The sequence below is a fragment of the Choloepus didactylus genome, chromosome 12, assembly GCF_015220235.1.
Source record: "Choloepus didactylus isolate mChoDid1 chromosome 12, mChoDid1.pri, whole genome shotgun sequence".
In the NCBI taxonomy this organism is placed as follows: domain Eukaryota; kingdom Metazoa; phylum Chordata; class Mammalia; order Pilosa; family Megalonychidae; genus Choloepus; species Choloepus didactylus.
Window position 1 is genome coordinate 52376905 of NC_051318.1, and position 25870 is coordinate 52402774.

At 34.8% G+C, this 25870-nt stretch overlaps 1 pseudogene; it reads left to right on the forward strand.

Annotated features, from left to right (window-relative positions):
* The first annotated feature begins 6211 nt into the window (after window positions 1-6211).
* LOC119507480 lies at window positions 6212-7393 on the forward strand (annotated as a pseudogene).
* The last annotated feature ends 18477 nt before the right edge of the window (window positions 7394-25870 follow it).

Genomic DNA, 25870 nt, shown 5'->3' on the forward strand with positions numbered 1-25870 from the left:
TTATATTGTAAATATTTTACTCAGAATTCATTAAAATTTTAATACACTTTTACATTTACAAAAGAAATCATAGATACCATAAATATAAATAATAAAATGATTTATTTTTAAATGAAAATATTTGTCCACTGGTTGTATTTGATGCATAGATTTGTTAATAATTATATATGAGCTTGGATATCACCTCAAACACAAATTGATTCCATTGCTGACTATTTGACCCAACCTATAACTAGCACAAAAGACTCATTTTTCTCAGCTCCTTAGCAAAGCCAAATAGCTCAAAAAGCTTGGATATGCACACGTAAGGATCTTTTAAGTATCACATAGGTTTGGTTGCATTTGCTGATCTACAGCACACAGTTTATTAGAAAAAAATACATATATTTTATTTTTTATTTAAAACTATTCCTGTGAAACTAAAATATCTTATCCCATGAGGTAGAATACAAAGAAGATGGACATGTTTGTTATAGGGAAAAGAATAAGCTCAGTACTGATTTCCTTGATCTCAGTTCAAAGAAGTATGGGAAGAAGCCCAAAGCAAATTTTAATTAGAAGACAGCTTAGAAAGGGCCCTCAGTCACAGAAATGAATCTCAATAGATCTGATTACACTTGTAAATAAAGGTACATTGCATCCTGGATGTTGAGTTTAAAATATTGTCTGGACAGAGTTCTTAAATACAAGCTGTCCTCAATTATGTGTAAAATATTTATGTGGAAGGAATTACCCACAGAAGTCTGCTAAATGTAGTGAAGCTATAAAACTGCTATTTCTGTGGTAGAAATTACAATTTGTCCTTGTGGTATTCTCCTTGGTAAAGCCCATTTTGATGTATAGTTTTAGCATACATATATAAATCAACTTTCTATTTATTGCTCTTGGGGACAACCTAAAACAGTCAATTAATTAATTAAAATGCAGATACTTTGAACTGTATAGGGGTCACCATAGGCTGGAGGCTCTCCCTGGGGTGTGGATGCAATGGAGCCTGAACTGCAGGACTTGGGACACAGTTACTCCCACAGTGGAAGAAAGGCTGCTTGGTGACAGACGTCTCCTTAGAGGTAACAGAAGAGCAGTATGGATTCTCCTTCTAAGTTTTGTTCAACACTACAGCTTTATATGACTATATTTTAGAGACCTAAGTGAGTATTCTCTGCCTCTATTTGCAATAATTAGAATCATGAAGAAGCCAATTATAAGATTTTGTGAAGTAACCAATAATGTAGCAAAAGCCCAGAGCAAGAGAATGACTTAGATGGCAAATAACTTTCAATAAATATGTATGCTACATGGGGGCATTTCTTGGTACCCCACAGTAAGTCCCAGCTGGTGGTGTTGGGAGTTACATTACAATGAAGAGACTGAAACAGTAATAAAGAATTTCTCTGTACTGAGAACTGATTATGGAGAAAAATATATACCTAGATGATACTCAAGTCACAAGATGGTATAAGGCATCTTTCTAATTTGGCTTATATCTAGACAGCTGATTTTATGTTTAGCAAGATATGGAAGAGAGAAAAAAAAAAAGCTTTTACATAGGGGACTGCATAAGTCCAGTCACAGTCAAGAAAAACCATGACTCCTATATGCAGTGCCTGCCAGTTTATCCCTATAGAGGGTGCCAAGAACACCCATCAAAATCCATTAATATTTACAATAATCTAGACTCTTGGTGATTATGAGCATGTATTTTGTTCTTTTCTCCTGGATGAGCTAAAGAAGGAAAAAATTAAGTGATTCCAATGCTGAACTATCCCTTTTCATTACTCTACCATGAGACACAGGAATTTAGATGAAGACAGACTTCCTCATAAAGATCAAATATGTGATCTTTTCATGCAACACAAAAGAAGGGACCTCTGGTATTCTGAATTGTAACAATATGTCTTGGGAAAGGCATGAAAAAAGGTATCTTAAATGTATATTGGGAGTTAACCCACAATAACCAGATATAAACTTGAGCTAGGAAGTTTTATTTCATAATTTATGTCTCTAGCAAATTTGGTACAATCTGAAATAGAAAACAAGACAGACAAATTTTGTGCTCGCTTTAATTATTGTCTATCTCCCTTGAAAAAGTCTAAGCCTATTGGAAGGTAGGCAGAAATTATCTTATTAATTTTTTATTCCAATGCTACCTAAAATAGTGCTTGCTATATGCATTTGTCTTTTAGGGAAAACATGAAACACATATATTTATTATGGGCTGTCTCTTAATATTGTTACAATTTTTCTTCACTATAATAATGAAATTTTTGTTAGTTTAATCCAAAAATCTTAAACCAAAGAAGAAGCAACAATAACAACAAAAACAAACAAACAAACAGCAACAGAAGAAAAGTGTTGCTACCACTATAATTCTTCAGGACACTACAATTAATATTATTATGCCCTGTATCCTTGTTTGTATAAATCACCTCTAGAGGCTTCAGAGTTCCACGTCTCCACTTATCTTCTACTTCCAGTTACTCCCAATATTTGTCTGCACTTTTCCCATTTTTCTGCAGAGACTTTATTTCCTCATCTCCACTGCTCCTCAACTTTGAAAATTCTTCCAATGTGCAATCTGGAACTCACCAGATTATAAGAAAAATCCTCTAAGTCTTTGATCTCATCTCTGAACATCCTGGATACTCTCTAAAGACAATGCCATGCCCAAAGTTATCCTAACTGACAGTGAGGTTTTCCTCTTAGCCCTTGTACCAATGGTCTGTGTGTGGTAGAAATCTTTTTTCTTCCTCACTTCTAATTCCAAAATCAATTCCAACCTAATAGCCCCCAATTATATTTTCCTATGAACAACAGAATACACATTCCTCTCAAGTACACATGAAACAATCACCAAGATAGACCATATTTTAGGCCATAAACAAATCTCAATATATTTAAGAGGATATAAATAATAAAAAGTATGTCCTCCAACCAAAATTGAAGGAAGTTAGAAATCAGCAACAGGGAAAATTTGGAAAACTGATAAATATGTGGAAATTAAACAACACACCCATTGTATCAAAGACAAAATCAAAAGAGATATCCGAAAATACTTTGAGATGAAAGAAAATGAAGACACAAATAACAAAATTTATGGGACTCACCTAAAGCGGTACTTAAAGGGAAATTTATAGCTGTAAATGCCTATATTAGGAAAGAAGAAAGATTTCAAATAAGCCTACTCTTCTACCTTAACAAATTGGAAGAAGAGTGAGCTCAACCTAAACCAGGCAGAAGGAAGGGAATACTAAAGATTATAGTGTAAGTTAACTACACAGAGAAAAGGAAAAAAATAAAGAAAATTAGTAAGACCAAAAGCTGGTTCTTCAAAAACATAAATAAAATTGACAAACGTTTAGCTACTTTGACCAAGAAAAAAAATGAGGGGAAACATAAATTTCAAGGATCAGTAATGAAAGAAATGACCTCTCAAAAATATCAGAAATGACCTTACAAAAATAAAAAGGGATTATAAAGAAATACTATAAACAATTGTACACCAACAAATTACATAACTTAGACAAACTGTATAAATTCCTAGAAAGGCGCATCACCAAAACTATTTCAAGAAAAAGCAGACATTCAAACAGACCTGTAACAAGGTAAGAGATTGACTCAGGATCAAATACCTAACCACAAAGAAAAGTGCAGGCCCAGATGGTTTTACCACTGAATTCTACCAAACATTTAAAAAAGAATTAATACCAATTCTTAATAAAATCTTCCAAAAAATTAAAGAGGAGGGAACATTTCTTAATTCATTTTGTGTAGCCAGTATTACCCTAATCCCCAAACCAGACAGACATCACAAGAAAAAAAGTTTACAAGTATGGACAGAGAAGCCCTAATTAAATACCAGAAAATTGAATCCAGCAGTATATAAAAAGAATTATATGCCATGACCAAGATTTTTCCCAGTGATACAGGGTTGGTTTAACATTTGAAAATGAAATAACATAATACATCACATAAATAGAATAAAAAAGCAAAAATCATCTCAATAAAGGCAGAAAAATATTTGACAATATCCAACACTCATGATAAAAAGTCTCAAAAATCTGGGAATAGAAGGGGAGCTTTCTCAAACTGATAAAGGTCATCCATGAAAAACCCACAGCTAACATCATACTTAATGGTGAAAGACTGGGTGATCTCACTCCAAAATAAAGAACAAGACAAATATACCTACTCTTGTCATTCCTATTCAACACTGTACTGGAGGTGCTAGCCAGGGCAATTAGGAAATAAAATAAATAAATAGACAAATAAAAAAACTTACAGTTTGTAAAGGAAGAACTCAAACTATATTTGTAGCTAACCTGATGCTGTATCTAGAAAATCCTCAGCAATACACTAAAAAGCTTTGGAAGTAATAATTGAGTTCCGCAAATTTGCAAGACATAAAATCAATATACAAAAATCAATTATAATTCTACGCATTTGCAATGATTCAAAAAAAGAAATCAAGAAAACTATTCCATTCACAGTAGAATAAAAAATAATTTAAAATGAAGAATAAATTTAACAAAAGTGCAAAACCCATGTTCTGAAAACTACAAAACATTGTTCAGGGATCAGTAAACTCAACATTGTTAAGGTGGCAATACTCTCCAAATTTAACAGATAGACTCAACATCATCCCTATCAGAGTCCCAGATCAGTTCCTTGTAGAAAGGGACAAGACAATTCTAAAATTCTTATTGAACTGCAAGGGACTCAGAATGGCCAAACAAAATCCAGAAAAAGAAGAAATCAGTTACTGCTTTCTAAACTTGCTAGAAAGCAATGCTATTCAAGACAGTGTGATTCTAGCACAAGGACAGACATATAGATCAATGGAACAGAACTACGAGTACAAACATCAACCCACCCGTATTCGGTCAATTGATTTTCGACAAGGGTGCCAAGGCTGTTCAATGAAGAAAATACAGTCTTTTAAAAAATTGGTGCTGGAACAACTATTTAGCCATATGCAGAAAAATAAAGTTGGACCCCTATTTCACGCCATATACAAAAGTTAACTCAGAATGGATCAAAGTCCTAACTGTAGGAGCAAAAATTAGTAAATCGCTAATTAGAAAAACACAGGAGTAAATTTTCATGACCTTTGATTTGGCAAAGGATTCTTAGACATGATACCAAAAGCACAAAAGAAATAGATAATTTGGACTTCATTAAAACTAAATGATTTTGTACTTTAAAGGAAACCATCAAGAAAGTGAAAAGCCCATTCAGTGAGTGGAGAAAATACTTGCAAACAATAGGTCTGGTTCTTATCAGATATCTTTTTTCTTGTCTCTAGAATATGTAAAGAACTCTTACAAGTCAATAATAAAAAGACATAAAATTCCATTAAAATGGACAAAGTATCTGAATATACAATAGTCAAAGAACATATACAAATGACCAGTAAGTACAGGAAAAGGTGATTGACACCATTAGTCATCAGGAAAGTGCAAACCAAAACCAAAATGGGATACCACTTCACACCCACTATCATGGATAGACTCAAGTCAGGTAACATTTGAGAGTAGATTGCATACATCATGCCCTCCCCTCAAACACTTAACACAAATGAAAGATGATAGACAGATGGATAGACAGATAAACAGATGATAGAAAAAAAAGAACGAAAGAAATTAAAGAGTGATATAACAAATGTTGCAAAATGCCACATGTTGTTAAAGCTGGATATTCAGGTGGCAGATTATGTTGGAGTTTCTGCATTATTTGGCACTTTCTGTATGTTTGAAGTTATATCAAAATTTTAAAAAACAGTTTTTTTTAAAAGGCAGATAAAAAATGTTGGAGAGGAAGTGGAGAAATCAGAATTTTCATACTGGCTAGTGGGAATATAAAATGATGCAGCTGCTTTGCAAAAGTCTGGCAGTTCCTCCAATAATCAATCACAGAGTCATTACATGATCCAGTAATTCCACTACTAGGTATATGCCAAAGAGAAATGAAAACATATATGCACGAAGAAACCCATACACAAATGTTTATAACAGCATTATTCATAATAGCAAAAAGGTAGAAAGAACCCAAATGTCCAGCAAACATATGAAAGTCTTAAAAATATCCATAAAATGAAATACTACTGGCCACAACAAAGAATTAAATGCCGGCTTTGCGCCAGCGGCATCTTTCATAGCATTGGCGTCAGCCCCTGTCCTGCAAGTCAGGAGGCCCTTACCTGGCAGCACCTATGGCGGAGGTGATGGATTTGGGCGAAGACCCCGATGGGCCCACCCATTCTTCGACTCTATTCTGGCGGGAGGTTGGCAGCTCCATAACCTTCTACGCGCGGCGCAGCCTGGCGAAGTACCGGCTGTTGACACTCATCCTGCACGGCGGCGGCACGCTGTGTGGTGCGCAGACCTTTGGAGCTGCGCTGCTGGCCCAATCTGGGGGAGGCGTTTTGCCTGAGGCCTCGGGCAATTTCACCTCCACACAGTGCGTCCTGGACCGCATAGAGCGCAGCGAGAAGCTCGAGCTGGAGGCCTGTCGGCTGGGCCCGGCCTCGGCGGCCAATCAGGCCCCAGAGACAAAGCTCGGTGCTTTAGCCGAGGGCGCCGCCGCCGCCGCCAGGGAGCCGGTACCGCTCACGGGGTGGGAGGCCTTCACGCACGCGGACGACGTGGCCATCTTGACCAACGTGAAGGAAAATGCGTGCTCGCCCAACTCCATCACCAGCAACGCCCTGTGGGAAGCAATGGAGAAAGGCTTGCTCACCCAGCACTCATGGCAGGCCCTGAAGGACCCCTACCTGAAGCACCTGTGGGGTCAGGAGCACAACTACCTGTTGGGGGACATCCCAGTGAGCCCCTCCTCCCAGAAGCTCTAACGGAAAGCGGAGCAAGACCCAGAGGCTGCCGACTTCAGGGAGCCACAGAATAAGAGAACTCCAGACTTGCCTGAAGAGAAATCTGAAGGAAAAGAGAATGAAGAGGCAGCCAAAAAGATGATTATAGAAGCTACCTGGGAGTTTGAAGAGGTGGCGGTGGATTTGAGGCCTGATTTTTGAAGTACATATAACAATATGTGATGATGATCCACCCACTCCTGAGGACTCTGAAACACAACCTGGAGAAGAAAAAGAAGAAAAGGCTTCTCCTGGGAGCTGCTGTTAAACTCATCTGGCAGTTAATGGAGAAGTTTACCTTCGATCTCTCAACAGTTACACAGGCCTTCCTGAAAAATAATGGTGAGTTAGAGGCTACTTCCTCCTTTCTAGCATCTGGTCAGAGGGCTGATGGATACCGTACCATTTGGTACCGACAGGATGACATAGATGTGCAGAAAGATGATGAGCATTCCTGAGATGCATTGGTTAAAAAAATTTGGTGCTCACAAGGTAGCTAGAAGGATTGAATTCAGAAAGAAGTAATTGATAAGATGATGAGAAAAGCAAAAAAGCAAAAAAAAAAAAAAAAAAAAAATGCGAGATGAAGCAGGAAAAGAAGATGAAGCAGGAAAAGAAGATGACTTTGGGGAGTTCTTACATTGGAACTGACACCTGCCATTTGACCAATGTTGCCGTTGCTCTGTAAGTCACAGATTTTATAGACAAGCAGAGCTGTGTATGAGGATAAAAATAAAAGAAATTGGATATATTTAAATCTATCACTGACAAATGTCAGTATATATAATATGAAAGGAAAATCTATACCAGAGAGAGGTTGGTCTACTTGCTAGTAATCCTTTGCTGGAATGGAACCCCTGCTGTTTTGGTGACAGAATCAAAAGGGGGAAACAAGGAGGCATAAGCATTCTCTGGCAGCATGAATTAGAATCTCCTGTCTCTTGGCAGAAGCTCCTCTGGATTGTCATAGATTCCAAATCAAGAATCTAGAAATACAGATTTGTTTACAAGGCATTGAACTGGATTGTTCTAAACCCTTGCATCTCCTAGGACATTTCCCACTGAGCTCTGATTTCTGGACTGCTGGGAAAATCCCATAATCCTCTGTCTAACTTAGCATTTGGAAACTGGCTGTTCTTTTCTCCAAACCCTTGTCAGTCACATGTCTAGCATGTATTTCTTTACCTATCGCCCAATTTTGTATAAAACCCACACAAAATCATAGAGAGTCTCAAGAACAGTCTTAACTCTGTTAATAATGTGTTCATATTTATTGAGGATGGTTTTGTGCTTAAGGACTGGGTTAAAGATTTAGAAATTAGTGGATTGATTCCATTTGTCCTGTTGCTTTCATTATTGAAAATAAAATAACTGAATTTGAAAAAAAAAGAATTAAATACTGACAAGGTGTAACACGATTGAATCTTGAAAGTACTTTGTTAACTGAAAGTAGCCAGTTACAAAACACCACATCAACTGTGATTCCATTCATATGAAGGCCTAGAATAGGGAAATCTATGGACAAGAAGTAGATTATGTTTTGCTTTGGATTCAGATGAGGCAGGACAGGTATAGGGAGGAGATTGCTAAAGAGTACAGGTTTTCTTTTGAGATGATGAAAATATTGTAAAACTGACTTTGATAATGGTTGCTTATATCTCCGAATATACTAAAAACCATTGAATTGTACACTTTAAATGGGTGAATTGTATAGTATGTGAATTATATCTCAATAAAGCTGTTAAAATACACAAGTAACCAATTTTTTAAATAGTCTCCATAATTAAAAAAAAAATGCTTTTGAATCTTATGTCATCAGATTATGTACCATACAATATCTTTCCTGGTTGTGGTAATCTTAGTTGGTTTTTATTCCCCTTTAGTTTTCCAACACTGATTGTCAGACACAATGAATGAGAAAACACCCACTCGAAGGAAGGGCATCATAAAATTTCTGATTATTAAAAACATTGAAAGTACAAAAAGATCAGTTATCAGAATGGCAAATTTCAACAGAAGGAGTGGAACCTACTAACAAAGTAAAACATATTAAAATGCTATAGAGATTATATATATACATTTACATATCTACATATGTCCACACTAGTAATCAAGTGATAAATTAAATATGCAAACTTTCAGAATATGTCTCCCATTTATCATGTCAGGAAGCTACAGGAGATTGTTTTCAATTAAAATAATGTCATAAATCATGAAAGATAAAGATATCTGTTTTAGTTTTCTGGGTTTCTATGACAAATACTAAAAACTGGATTTGGCTAATACAACAAGAATTTGTTGGCTTATGGTTTCAGAGGTAGAAAGGCTTCTTTCCTCTCTGTTTTCGTAGCATTCTGGCTCACCAGCAATCCTTGGAATCCTTGGCTTTTTTGTTACATAATTCTGTCCTCCCTTTCTCTTCCAAGTTTCTTTTTTCAATAGCTCTCTAGTATTATTTTGTGTTTTTAATTATGCTAAGTATTAGTTTGATAAGCTATATATTAAAACTCCAAATATACCTTTACCTTAAAGTATTACATAAAGATATTTATAGTCATAAAGTGATACAGCATCCAGCTTACAATCACAATTATACATTTGTAATATTAGTGTTCTGTTGTGTTTTTAATACATATTACTAATCAAACTGTTTGGACCTGTAATTATTATACCAGCATTCTAAAGTATGGTAAATCATTTAGAGGCAGCAAGGAGCACTTTGATTCACATATATAACCCATTTTATCTACCAAGTTAAAAAATAAAATGCTATAAAATACTGATTTCAGAAATAAATGCATTGTGAAATTAATATCTGTAAGTATATTAAAATAATGTATTCTCATACTTTTTATAATTATTTATGTTTACTAATTAAGCATATCTGTGGCAGTTTTTAAGTTACATTTTTTCCTTCTTTTCTAGTATTTCTTTCATTTTATATTTGTCCTTTCCCTGGTTTAGGGTTTAATGTTGTATTATTTCTATTTGTATTTTGATATTTGAATTTAAAAACCAGTAGCATAATATACCCATTGGTACTTTCTATGTACAACTCTAAAATATTAAGTCTGTGATTGTTTTGTTTGTTTTGTTTTTGTTACAGAAGCTGTGGGTCTACAAAACAATCATGCATAAAGTACAGGATTCCCATACACCACCCTATTGTTAATACCTTGCATTGGTGTGGTACATTTGTTACAATTAATGGAAGCACATTTTTATAATGGTACTATTAACCATATTCTATGGTTTAACTTAGGGTTCTCTGTGTAGTGCAGTTCCATGGATTTTTACAAAAATGTTTTTTACCATATATACAACCTAATATTTTCTCTTTTAACCACATTCAGAAATATATTTCAGTGCTGTTAATTACATTCATAATGCTGTGCTACCATCACCATTATTCATTACCAGGAATTTTCCATCATACCAAATTGAAACTGTACATCTTAAACCTTAATTCCCTATTCCCTATCCCTACTCCATCCCCTGGTAAACTATATTCTATGTTTTACTAAGAAGATAAAAGCTTCTGGTATCTTAATCAGGATTTTTGCACTTTCTTGAAGTCATTGACAAATGGCCAGAGATACAAAATGTGCTGATTTTTTTTTTAAAAATGTAATAATAGCATCTTTTTTTGTTGTTCCTATTATGAATGGGATAAATAAAGATACATGAATGCTATTGAAGTGTTATCAAGAATCTGACTAAGGTCCTAAGTGGTCCGATATTTGGATGGTGTCAGAGAAAGTAAAGTTGGGTAAATGATTCAGCTGTGAACAATGTTAATGAGGATGAGAGTGCAGGTGAGATTTTTATGAGTTTGGACTAATAGGCAGGATGCAAATTAAAAACTCTGCTCAGTGTAATAGATTCTATGTGTAATAATATACCTGCTCTGCTTAGTAAACTGTAGTACAACCCTTGAAAGGTAAATAATACCCCATTTAATAGTCAGGGACCACAGACTCAGAGGAATTGTATTTTCTTATCACATTTTGACACAGTTACATTCCAAGCTTTAATCGTCGTTTCTTTAGAATCATTATAAATTCCAGAATTAGAAGATTCCTGACAGCCATAGAATGCATTCTCGTTGTGGGAAAACTAAGTGAACTAATAGGGACATACTTTGAACTGTTTCACCAATAAATGTTTGTTATGTATGTCGTATGGGTATTTCATATCCCCCCTCCCTTGTTTTGACTTCAGATATAAATCTATAATGGGATAAGTAGGGTAAAGTAGAAACAGTGGAGAAAGACAGAGTGTCTTATAATAATAAATTATCATGTGGGACTCCTACTTACTTCTTTCTGAATTTGTGCTCCTAGTCAATAGAAGCCATACTCTAAAACTGACCTTGTCAACTCATTGTAACCCCCCAAAAATTTTGCTCCAACATATAGATCTGTACTTTTTCACATTGTTTTGGGTTGTTTCTGTTAATTGGATTACTATCCATTTAGCTATTTCAGGTTTGCTTAAATTAGAAAATAATAGAAACAAAACAGTTGGAGGAATCTTAGCTTACATTTTCATCTGAAGAGTTAATAGACACAAAGGTTCTTGGTGATGTTTCACTTTAAGAGAAAAATAAAGGTCTATATACGTTAAATCTTTGGGTACCTAAGAAGAAACTTATTTATATGTAGATGCGGGAGACCACTGCCTACATAATGTAGTTTGACGAATCCAAAGAACAAAATTCTGATGAAAATATTCCTCCATGACATCCGCCAAAAAGCAAACATTAGATTTCCATTAGAAATCAGGATATATTATTACTATTTTAAACCACATTTTTCGGTGACAGACTTTTAAAATATAACTATATTTGAGTGAAGGAACAATTTAAGCTAATGACAAGCAAAATTACCCCATCAGGGAAGATTATTTTTTAAGCCTATATAATTCTATCTGGCAAATTTAAGTGATGATAGTGTGAATGTTTGTTGGGTGGCTAGAGAATCTGGCTGGTACACTAGGCAGCCAGAAATGGTGATGACACTCAAATGTAGGACTAGTTAGTGAACATCCAGGATCCCTGGCACAAACAGGAGGCATGGACACTAAAGGACTGTACTGTCCTCACCGTATGCTTGACCAAGGATGCCGCCATTTGAACTGCTGCCACTGCTAATATTGTAAATTCAATATGGATTCTACTGATCCCATGACCCCAACATGACTCTTATGTGACCAGTGCCATTTGGTGTAATTCAGTGTCTGGAAGAGGTGCATAAAACTGATGGGGCCAAGTTTACAAGCTCACACACTAACTTTAAGAGAGACTTGAAAGCCAGAATCAGAAAATTTCAATTTTTTTTTTCTGTGAGAAGTAGCTAATATGTCAAAGTGGGAAAGATTTACCAAACATATATGGGGAGCAAAAATTAATAGCAAAAGTTTCTCAACATTTTCACCATTTACTGTCCAGCATCAGTATGACCATTTGTTCCCTTACTTATGCTTATAAATAAGCATAAACAATATTAACTATTTTCTTAACATAATGTAACCATACATAATAGAATCAAATAAATTTTCACCTTCCCATCTAAAGGGTCACAACCAGTTACTATGAATTGCTGAATATTCATTTAAGACCATAATGATTGAGTCATGTCCATTAAAATCAGAGTTTTGAAAAAATTCTGATCTTGTTATTATCAAAACTACACATCCTATGCTCAACAATATGGGAAAAGAAATACACAAATGAGGAGAAATATTTAAATATTATACATATGCATATGCAGAGCAAAAAAGGAAATTTAGATAGATGCTAGAGTTCTCATTTTTCAACTTGACAACATATTATAGCTTATTTCTATTACTTCCCTACTTTACTAATCACGCCATTATTCCTAAAACTCAACCACCAACACAGCTGTCAAGAGTTTTTTTCTTATAAAGACACCCATATCTTCATTCTTAAGGGATCTGAGTCTTTGGAGGTCCTGCCTTCTAAGGTAGCTGTGCTTGCCTTTAAGATACACTATTTGAGATAGCATAAGTATAAACCCCATGCCTTAATCTGGATTTTCCAAAAAGCAGACATAGACTCCAGAATTCAAAGGAAAGTAGTTTATTTGGGAAGTGAAATTAGTAGGGAAGTAGGGAACTGATATGGGAAACGACATCAATTATGAGTGTGCTATTAAGCCAGCTACCATAAAAGTATACTCAGGCTTAATCCTTTAGGGAAATGGGGAAACCGTGCCAATGCACATTCCCATATAACCCCACATATGAGATCAGGTATCTAGATGATTTCTTGCCAACTCCTAAGAATCATTGGTTGAGGATTGCTTCTGGGTCATATATTTCCTTGGCACATCCAGCCTACTCCCAAAGCTGTGTACGTAGCTTGCATTTCCAAAGTTCAAGAGGGGAAGAACTTCAGGCTCAGGGATGCAAATAATAGTTGTTGAAAATCACCTGGAACAGTTACAGTGTAAAAGGGATATGAGAGGGGCACTCCCAGGGGTGTCAATGATCTGGGTTTAAATTATTTCTCTTCTCTTTGTTTCAGTGGGTACAGACACTGTAGTTTGCCTCACTGACTATAAAAACATTGGGTATTGATGCTGTCACATGAACTCCTACAACTGCTGCTTACAGGAACTGGATGTAACTGCTGTTGTAGTCCTTTGTTCCTTACATTACTAGATCCTAATTCAAGTCTGTGGTGGATGTTTTTGATTGTTGAAGCCTAGATCATGAACCTCATTGTATATTGAAAGGAGATTGGGAAAGCAAGTTTCAGGTATTTTCATATTTTATTATATGAAGCAGGTGCTGCTTTATAAGTCAGGGATTCCCTAAAATTAGGGAGTAGGTTACATTGCAGAGAATCCTACATGAATTAAAATTCAAGTACAACCGTCTCATGTAAGTTATTTTATAAATTTTCCCCTCATGGCAACTTTCTGAGAAGGAATATAATTTTAAACAGGAGGAGAAAGACATCTAAGTAATACACCACAGACTGCAGCTTAATTATATAGTGAGGAGAAAACAAACTGGGGTTCAGGATACTGATTTTTTATTTTTAATTCCATTACTCATGGAATAATCAATAACAGTAGATTGTTATTGGCCCCAATCTTTACTTTTCTCCAGATCACATCCTTTGCCATAGCATCCAAGGGCCCTCCAAAGGGGGGCCAGGTGCAACTTCTGGCTCTAGATATCAGGTTGCTTTAAAATACAGAATGAAGCAAAAGTGCTGATGGGCTAGTACTGAACCTAGGCCTCAAGTGTGTGCTTCCACTTGCACAAGGTTCCTCCACCCTTGCTTGAGAAAACATGCCTTCTTTCGCCCATGGGACACAAGATAAGGTTGAGAGACCTCAGAGCAGGGCCACCCCTGCTGAGCTAAGGCTAGATGAGTGACCAACCCTCAGCCAGACACAAACATATAAGCTAAGCTGATCCCAGAGCTGCATATCCAAACCCAGTTTAGGTCAGCTGACCCCAATCAACCTCAAGAGCTACACATACACTTACTGTTGTGCATTGCTTATATTTTTATGCGTAGTTTGCTACGCAGCATTTTTGTTGCAATGGCTACTATATCAGGTTTTAAAGAAAGTGAATAAAAATCATAATTATGCTTTGTCTTAGTTTGCCAGAGCTGCTGTCACAAATATCCCACCAAGGGCTTGAACAATAGAAATTTATTGGCTCACGGTTTTGACACTAAAAGAAGTCTAAAATCAAGATATCAGCAAGGCTTGCTTTCTCTCAATGTCTGTTGACTCTGGTACCAGCTGCCGGCCATCTTGGAGGTTCTTTGGCTTGTGTCTCTGCTTTGTGTTATATGGTGACATGCTCTCTTTTCTGACTCCTGTTAAAAGTGGTATGTTTTCTGAATGTTTTCAGTATGTGGCCTATTATAGGACAAATCAATAGATCAAGTTTTGTATCAATCAATTGGCAATATAAAGCCAGTTTCTCCTTTATCATTATGAATAAATGAAAATAGACCAGCATTTTGAAGCAGAAATTTTTTTATGAATAAAAAAATTCATTTATTTCATTAACCAGAAAACTTTTCCCTCCTATGATTTGCAATAATTCTCTTCAATAAGAATAGGTAAATTTTACCTAATGTTAAAGGCAAATTAACATGGTTATGTAAGAATTTCTTTTGATAAAATTATTTTAAAGTACTTTTCCACATTTCTTGACCTTCAGACTATTTTAAAGCAAAAACAATCTTAGTAAGGTCTAAATCATTAAATACTACTCTTCACTCTTATATACTTTTAAAATGCTTTGCATTATTAGTACTACCTATAAGAGATTACAACTCTATATAAATTTTTTCCACCAACTTTGACCAATTTGAAAAAAAAAAACAAAGACTCATCACTTATGTACCACTTTTCCTGGCTTACATAAAAATAAGACTCATGGTGAAAGTTGTATACTTTGTAAATATTTTAATTCATGAAATTAATATATGTAATTTATGTAAACCATGAAACAACAGCATTTAAAAATATGACTGTTTATGTAAGTACTTTGATGATCCAATGATATTCAAACTGTGTTTTTATTCTGGTCACTTTATTTATTTATTTTTAAATAAAGACAAATTCAAACCAAGGATACCCCTTGGTAATATCCAATTTTATTTTTGAAAATATAAACTCCATAATCAGGTAAAATAATATGAAATGATATTATATTAATTATTCCAACCTGCTAAAAAGGCATAAAGTGAGTTGTTGATCTTGAATAAAAGAAAACTAAATGAGAGTCATATTCTTTGCAAGAGACTCCAGAATGACCTCTTGACTCCATTTGAAATCTCTCAGCCCTGAAACTTTACTTTGTTTCATTTCTTTTCCCCCTTTTGGTCAAGAAGGCTTTCTCAATCCCACGATGCCAGGCCAAGACACATCCCTGGGAATCATCCCACAGTGCCAGGGATATTTAAACCCCTGGGAGTCATGTCCCACATAGCGGGGAGGGCAGTGAGTTCACATGCAGAGTGGGCTTAGAGAAAGGCCACATCTGAGCAACAAAAGAAGTTCTCTGGGGGAGACTCTTAGGCACAATTATGAGTAGGCTTAGCCCTCCCTTGCAGCAACAGGCCCACCAGATTGGTAGTCCCCAGTGTTTGTGAGAATGTAAGGCATTCCCCAGGTGGGTAAATTTAATATTTACACATTTTTCCCCAGTCCCTCAAGGAGGCTTTTCAAATTAAACTGTTTAATTAAAACATTAGAATTGAAATTTGTTTTATTTATATGACAGCAACATTGATGTGACAAATAATCTTTCATTTATTGAAATAGTGTATTGACCGATTTGACCACAGATCATGATTTGTAATATGCTGACACTATATGTGATGGCCCAAACTCAAACTCAGCAACTCATATTAAAATCATTACTTTAACTTTTCATGGTTCTCTGCTCAATATATTACATTGTCACAATTTTAATTCACTCTCACTTTAATTAAATTTGAGAGGGATAAGATTTAAAGAAATGAAGTAAACCTGCTAAACTGGTACAATATAGGACATATGTAAGAGTTAGAAAAAAAGATATTTTAAACAATTGTCTTGACTTAATAAAAGTGATATACTAATCTAAAGTTTCAACTCAAAACAGAGGCAGTGAGACCCTTTATTTAGGCCTAGGGAAATGAGAAAAAGTGAATATATATGCAAGAGTCCAAAGGAAGTAAATGGTGGGACAAGAGTAAAGACATGGAGTTGGAGATAGAACACTAGAATGACTACAGAGCAGAATGCATAAATGTAAGTAAGTAGAAAAATAAATAAAATATGAAAACAAGAAGAGGAAAGGGCAAGTTGGAAAAGGGAAGACTATTGGGACTCAAAATGACAAACAGATAAAATAGAAGGTTAATTAGATAAGAAAAATGACTATTTAGATTGGGAAAGGAAAAAGTCAGTTAAGGAAGGAGAATATCCTACTTATAAAAGAAAAAAAAAAGAAAAAGAAAAAAGAGAGAGCAGGAAAAAAGTTCTTTAGGCAATCTGTCAAAATTTGAGTTGTATTAATTTTTTTTTACAGGTTTTTTTTTTTTTTTTTTTTGGTCCATCATGATCCCTCTTATCCTTCTTTATTTTCATTTTGATACCAGCAGGATTTTGAATCCCTTTTGTAGTGCACAGTAGTTTTCCTAGACAATGTTAGTTTGCTTGTAGTTTTCTAAAGACTGTTGATAAATGTGTGCTATTCTCACATATCCATTCTAATTGAACTGTATATTCTTCTATCATGTGCTTCAAACATATTCTTCAAAATCTGATTTTCTTGGAGCACATCCTATTCAAGATTCCTGATTTATTTTTGTTGCTCTTTTGTTTCTTATTGGTATATTTTTTAAATTGGTAGTCAGAATTATATTTTTTGTAAACTTCTCAATGCTCTTTAATGATGATAATCACCCAAAAGTGCCCCACTTCTGAAATATTTAACTTCTGTATTCCACTTTGTAACCACAACGTCAAGGTCTCTTATGGCATTAAATTCCACAAATTATTCTTTAAATATTATATTCTCTCACATTCTAATATTATTTGGGTCTCAATGGGTTCAGTCCTTCACCACCCTTCAACTCACTTCCCTTCCTTTTCTCCGAGGTGGATATTTTAAAAACTCAGTTGCTTCCTAAAGTTCCCCAAACTCTCATTGTCCCATTTGTTCTCCACTGGTGGTCTTATTCCCTATTTGGAAGAGGGAGTGGAGAATAAAAATGAATTTATCTTTCACCTATAAAACCATTTACATCTTCACCTATCCTTTCTGATTTCCACATGGAAGAAACTGTCCTCTGCTCTTGCACTAATGCTGTGTTCTCAACACTCTTCACATTGTGGGACTTTGTTCCCTCAATTATACACTCACTTTGAGTGATTCTTCGGCTGCCACTCTTCAATTACTCCTTGATTTGAATATTAAGATTTACACTTCTCTCATCTTAGAATATTAAACAAAACACAACACTCTTCCTCACAAGCTTCTGTCCTTTAGTTTTTCTCTTTTCACAGCCAAATTTCTTGAAGAGAGAATTTTAAACATACTGTCTTTACTAACATAAAACTTACCCCTTACTGCCTCAGTTGGCTATAAACTCCACCAACCTCAGTCACTGTCCTCCCTCTCTCTCTTTGAGTTTCAAGCCCTTTTGCAAACTCTGTGATCACTACCTGGTAGTCACACAGAATATTCAACCCCAAAATATCACAAATTAAACTTATTCCTCAATCCCCTACACACTAACCCACATGCACACACACACACAGACACCTCTATACATACAAACAAGAGAATACATACATATATCCCTCCTGGTTCTTCTATATTTCTTAGTTTAATAAATGTCATTAATTCCTCAAGTTACACAGGTTACACACTTATGACATATTGCATTAGGCTCCTTCTTCTTATACTACTTTATCATTTTCTCATACCTTTTCCACTTTCAAGCCCTATTTCAACTGCTCCACTATGGGCTTTAAAAAATACTTTCTCTGATTTTTGGATAGTCTCCTTACAAATCTTGTTTTCTTTTTCACTCCAGTCTTAATCACAAATCATTCTCTTCATGCAATTTAAGTTTCTAAAATGCAAGATAGATCAGAGAATTTCCCAAGCATTAATTCCTCGTTGGCTACAAAACTTGAATAAAAGCTACAAACTCCTCAGCCTGGCACTCAGGCTGTGTGGGAAAACACATAACACTCAGACTGTGCCTTCATCTCCCACTTTTCCATTTGCCCATGCATTTACTCTCTCACCTCGACATTATCATGCCCCTTCTTGGAATCCTCAACATAAATGTCATTTCTCAAGGAAATCTTTTCTAACCACCTCCCATTTTATGTTCCCATAACATCCTGAACTTCTCCAACACTGTCAAATCATGATATTAACTTTATGTTTAATTTATATCTTCCCTGAAACATTTACACTTCATACATGGGGGCAATTTTTTTAATTCAATACTTCATCTCAAGAACCTCATAAATACACTTATCCATAGAGCAAATGTTGTTAAATATATCCTAAGAGCAACGAGCAACCTTCAAATGGATTTAAAAAAGAAAAATGACATGACACAATTTGTGTTTCAGAAATTCCGCTCCTACTGGCAGATGGCAACGAGAACATACTTCTCTGTTAGGTTTTTTATGAGACTGGTGTGAGGTTATCTAGGTTATATGATGACTCAAACTAGTGAAATATCAGGCAATTTAAAGGATTGAATAGATTCCATAAATATTTAAGTGGTAAAACTGGTAAGACAGAACAAGATTTGATGTGTGGAATAAGGTAAAAAGAAGATGGACTGCTAGAAAACATCTAGTTTACTTGATTGATAAAATCAGTGAATAGTTAGGGAACAGAGGAGGAAAAAGCTAGTTTGGGTAATGGGAACAGAATTAGGCATTCTAGAAAGAGGTCTAAAGTTTTATTTTTTCTTTAACTCATTAAATAACCCAAAGAGGTTTTAGGATTATATACAATAAATAATACGTATCTCACTAATTAGGACAAACCAAATGTTAAGATTCTTTTATTTTATCTTAGCACATTTGTAAGACATGCGTATTCTCTCATAGTCTTATTAAATGTACTAACAATAATTCTGTGAAAAGTTATAATTGGGAAGTGTAATTGACAATAACCTTGAATTTCACTTTTCCCACACCTAGAATGTCCACTCATAAATGAATTTAAATTCTGCTATGATTTAGAACTTATTCTTACTGGAAAGAAAAGACATTTTATACACCCTAATAATGTCTCTATGTTCTAGTTCTGTATTTTTGTGTTTCTACCACGTTGGTAACAGCTTTGCCCATACAGTGGGACTCTGCTGCCACCTTGTGGAAAAGAAGGGAAACTTCGGTTTTAAGTAATTTGATGCCAGTGATGTGTGCTACATCAAATAAGAAACTAGTCATGCGATTGTTCAGAATTTTTTCTATTAAAAGAGAATCAACAAAGTGAAAAGTTATGATTCAATATAAATTAATATTTCCCTTAATCGTGCTGAAAACTTTTTTGTGCTTTGTAAACCACTGTCTTTTCCATGAGCCAACACTTAAACCTTACTACTTTTGTAGCAGCATATTCATTCAGGAAATTACAATTTAATTTTGACTTATGTACTAAGAATTAATATAGAATGTGATTAAATTATATCCATTCAGTAAGAGCAAAGTAATTTTCAAAATATCTGGATATATAAATGGGGCAAAGTGGAGTGTGAGGAAAGAGGAAGGAGAGGAGAAATAAAGAGATTCAAAATGGATTTGGAATTTCAATGAAATATGTTGACTCAGGGCATAGTTTTAGGACCCATTTGGATTTAATCACAACTTGAAGGTTTACTAAAGGTGAATTTGGGAAAGACATTTAAGAATTCTACCACAGAATTTTGTAATTAAATTTGAAATAATACAGTTTACATCATTGGGTATTTGTGAAGATGAAATTAGTTAAAACTTGAAGAGTACTTTCATAGTTACTTGGTCATAGAAAGTATCAAATATATAATAGATAGCAAAAAGATTTTGGATAATGAAAAACATTCTCACAGCTTTTACAATGATTTAAAAACACAATATAAATACTACAATCAATTGTGAACTTTCTTGTTTGGATTTATCTGAAGTTAAATAAAGCTTTCATCTCCTGATTAGACTAATACATCACTAGTAAAAATGACTTTTAAGAATCAGGTATATTAGGTATGTCAAAACTTAATTTTAGGTAGTGCTTAAGTTTGCTAGTACTGCAATGATGATGATTAGTAAAAATGAACATAATGACTTTATAGACCTGAGTGGATTAATTGAACTAATTAAGTATTTTCATAATTGTTCAACTTCTCTTTCATTTGACCTTGATTAGAAATGCCTATTTCAAACGTTTCTGATTGATGTTAAATTTTACACTCTTTGTAATGTTTCACAAAGTTTGGTCTTAGGTCATTGGTGGTCCAGGATTGCCTATTACATTAGTTCTCCATTAATGGTATAGCAATTTGCCATAATCTTAGTTACTTAATACAATTCAAGTTTATTATCTTATAGTTACGTAGGTTGAAGTACAAAGCAGATCCCCCTGGGCTAAAATCAAGCTGTCAGCAGGATTGCATTCATTTCTGGAAGCCCCAGACGGGAATCAATTTCCTTGCCCTTCCAGGGTCTCTAGGTTGCATTCATTTCTAAATTTGTGGCAGCCTTCCTCCATCTTCAAAGCCAGCAGCATTCCATCTTTCTTACCAAACAGTCATAGTCATTTTTTTCTCTCTTTCTTCTGCCTCCACTTCCACTTTTAAGGACCCTTGTTATTACATTGGGCCCATCCAGATAATCCAGGACAATCTCTTTATCTCAAAGTCCTTAATAAACCATATCTGCAAAGTCCCTTTTATAAAGTAAAGTAATATATTTATAGGTTCTGAGGATTATGTCTTGTACATCTTTGGAGTGAGAGGGTATTAGTCTGCCTGTCATATCTATCAAGTGGTATCTAGTGATATGGCATTTTTAAAAAGGAAAAATAATGACAAAATTGCTTTGGCAGAAATTTCACAATTTTGAAATGTTCTCATTATTTTAATATAAATCACATTATAGTATTAATCATTACATTCTAAAATTTAATTATATTGAGAAATGTGATGGGGAACGTATATTTTCCAGTCCAATGACAAACTGAAATAGGCAAAAACAGGAAACTATTTTTGCATCAGTTGACGTCAGCAGAATTAGAATTGAAAATATAGTTATGTAATAACATGGCCCAATGGCAGAATTCGATAAACCTGCATTGAAGTATATGAGGAGTGCACAGCAGATTATAATGTCTGCATAGAAAGAAAAATATGCAAATAAAAGCTAAGTATGCTTAAATTTGTATTACTCTGCAACAGTCTTTTAAAGCTTTGAATACATTGGAAACTTCTATTTTTCAGTGAAATTTCAACATTATTTTCAATAATTAATCATCTTATACACAGTAATCTGCATGAGGAATGTGAAAATATATAAGATATAGTTGGCAAAATCAAACCAAGTTTTGATGTTATATCAAATAGTATTTAACAAACATTCATTTGATGGTGCACAGTATGGTTAAATAGTCTTTATTCAGGCTCAGTAATAAAAGGATATACTTACTGAAGTGATTTGCATGCACATAAGGGTTTATGGTCTCTAGAACAGTGTTTCATAAGAACAGCTGCATCAGAATCACCTGTAACTACTAAGCAGGTGTTGAATTTAGACTCTGTCTGGATCCCCGTGTTCTTAAGCATCAGCAATTTAAGAAGCAGTCTCTCATTTCACATATATATTTTTCATAACCTTCATGTTACCTATGTCACATGAGATAGGAAGAGGGTGCTAAGGAGGGGAATGTGAAAGGTCATCAAACTCATGACAGCTTTTAAAATATTGTGAGAATCCCTCTCCAGGGAAAAACTGTCACAGACCAGAGCTGTTTTTTTTTTTTTCCCCCCTATTATTCAACTAAATCTTTTTTGGTGGAGTAAAAGTTTGTAGATGGTTGAATGAGTAAGTAACTTATTATTCCTATAACAAATTGGAAAAGTAGATAATTTTAATCCTTGGATGTTTTGGGTGTGATATTAAGAATAGCTTATTTTGACATAATGTACTGATACTGAATTTTCCAGTATCAAAGTCAGGAGACATATAGTCTGTATATTTGGCCATTAAAATTCAGTTCATGGGGACTGAAAGAGGAACATCACTAGAGAACCTACAGCTATTAAAAGGATTGTAAAGAAATAGTATGAACAACAGTGTGCTAGCATATTAGGCAAACTAGATAAAATGTAAGAATTCCTAGAAAGACAGAAATCACCTAAATTGACTCAAGAAGAAATAGAGGTTGAGAATATACTTCTATCAGGTATTAAAATGGAAATAATAATTAAGATCTTTCCACAAAAGCAAGCAAAGTTCAAATGGTTTGGATGATGAATTCTATCAAATACTTAAAGGATATCACCTCATTTCCATGCAAAGATTTACTTAGGAACCTAAATAAAGTGTGGTCTCTGGAGGTGGTACAGGCAGCCTGAGAGTCTAGAGGCCTTTGGTTATAATGGAATCTAGTGAATAAATACAATTATCATTACTAGACTGTTACAAGGAAGAAGTTAACTTTTTCTGTATTTCAGGGTACCAAGAATTCAAGGATGTGCCTAAAATAGCTATAAAGTGTCAGTCAAACATCAATGGTAGTTACAGGTAGCAGTGCATGCCTAATATTGATCAGGATAGATTTCATTCACTGCATTCTTTATATACTGAAACAAAAGCTTCTAGAGCATTCACAATTTTTAAAATTAAAAAATTAACAAAATACACCATAGTACTAGAATAAAAGACCAAACAAATGGCACAAAACCAAAGCAAGCAAACAAAATCCAAAACCACAACACATGCTTATCTCAATATATGCAGGAAAAACTTTTGACAAAATCCAACATCCACTCCTATTAAAAGCTATCAGAAAACAAGGAATAGAATTAAACTTTCTCAAACTTCTAAAGGACAATGATGAAAAACCTAAAGTTAACATCATACTTTATTATAAAAGACTCTCTGCTTTCCCCCTAAAATTGGGAAAAAGTCAAGTATGACCCTTCTACCCACTTCTATTCATCATAGTATTGAATGATCTATCCAGTGCAATGAGAAAATAAATGCATTCAGATAGAAAAGAAATAAGTGAAACCCTATTTGAGGATAGCAATGTCTGTAAGCTTTTTTCTGAAAAATCCGAAAGGAATCTACCAACCCAAAAAGAAAACAAACAAACAAGAGCAACACATTGCTAGAATTAGAAAATTTAGTAATGTAGAGAGATAAAAGAGCATATAGAAAAATCAAGTGTATTTCATTATACTAGTAATGAGCAATCCAAAAATAAAATTTAAAAAGCATTCACATTAGCATCAGAGAATACAAAATTTAGAAACAATGTTATAAAAATACCTGAAAGACCTATACAAAACTAAAGAATAAGGTTTAGAAAAATTTAGAAGCCCTAAATAAATGGAGATATTTACTCATGTTATTAAATTGGAAAACTCGATGTCATTAAGATTACATTTCTCTGTAAATTGATCTAAAAATTCAATGCAATCCCTATCAAAATCCAATCAGACAGAGTGACATCAACAAGATGACAATTTAGGACCTACCTGGAAAAGTTTTCCCTTGGAATCAACTAATAAAACGACAACTTCCACTTGCCTGGTACACTGGCGGGCAATAAAATATGGAGAAGGACTCCACAAATGCTGAATTAAAGATAAAGAAAAGTAATCTCCAAGATCATGTAAGAGATTTTCTTCCTGGACCTGCCAGCCTGGCTCTCTCCACTTTACTCAGTCCCATGCAGCTTAGGATGCAGCACGGCCCAGGTCTCTTCTGCTGTGGATGCAAACCATAAACCCACTCACAGCAGCAAGTTAGAACCACATGCATATCCAGGCACAAATTCCCAAATCCACAGAGACCCAAACAGAACACAAACAGCTGAGGAGGGCTGCATACACTGGAGCGAGCAGACTGCAGCAGAACTGTTGGCAAGAGGTGCAAACACTCAGTCCAGTTTCTGTTGGCTGGACCACCTAAACACGAGTTGGACTTTTCTGGCTTGATCCACCTTTTTGGATTGATCCTAATTGGGTCCTTGGGGTGGGATAATAATGGAGAAGGAAACAGAGTTAGAAAAGCCTCACAGAAAATAAAGGAGGGGGGATGAACTGCAATAAGACAGGACAGGTCCCAGAACTGAAAAGTGTAAGGAAAAGGGGGCACCGATTGAGAGAGAACTTAAACAAATCATAGGAGCTAAGGAGAAAATACTGCACAAAAACAAACAGAAAAGATCAAGATCCCTGGGGAAGGAACAGAGGAAAGGAGACTTAATCCTGGAGATGAAACAATTGCACAAAAAGTGAAATCTTAAAAATTGTAACGTATATCCAGGGCAAGAATCAGATGAGGAAGAGCTAAGAAAATCTGAAACAGTTAAGCAGGGTCTACTCTAAAAGTCCATAATAAATTGGACCAAAAATCTAAAAGAGACTTAACACAAAGCCTAGGCAAAAGAAAGAAACTGACCTTCAAAGATAACACATCAAGATAATAAGATGTACAATCAGCTAAGTATTATAAGCCATACTAAGAAACAGGAAGATATGACTCAGTCAGGGAACAAATTGAAACTTCAAAGGAGACAGAGAATGTAGAACTTATCAAAGAAGTTGAAACATATCTCCTAAATAAATTCAAGGAGATGAAGGAAAATATGAATATAGAGCTGAAGGATATTAAGAAGACAATGTGTGAGAATAAAGAATCATTTGAAAGTTTAAAAAAGAAACATAACAGAAATTAGGGGGGTAAAAGGCACAATATGGGGATTCAAAATATGCTAGAGGCCTACAACAACAGATTTGAACAGGCAGAAGAAAGAAATAGAGAAATAGAAGACAGGACAATCAAAGTCATAAAATCAGAACAGATAGAAAAAAGCAGAGAATAAATTGAACATTGTCTCAGGGATTTAAGTGAAAGCATAAAGTACAAAACATATGTGGTATGGGCATTCCAGAAGGAGAAGAGAAGGGCAAAGGGGCAGAAATTATATTTGAGAAATTATGGTCAAAAATTTCCCAGCACTTATGAAAAACGTTGATAGACATGTCCAAGAAATGCAGTGTATTCCAAACAGAATAAATCCTAACACACCTATTCTGAGACACACACTAATCAGAAAGTCAAATGCCAAAGATAAAAAGAATTCTGAAAGAAGCAAGAGAAAAGCAATTTGTCACATACAAGGGATTCCCAATAAGACTAAGTACTGACTTCTCATCAGAAACCATGGAAGCAAGATGGCAGTGGTATGACATATTTAAGGTACTGAAAGAGAAAA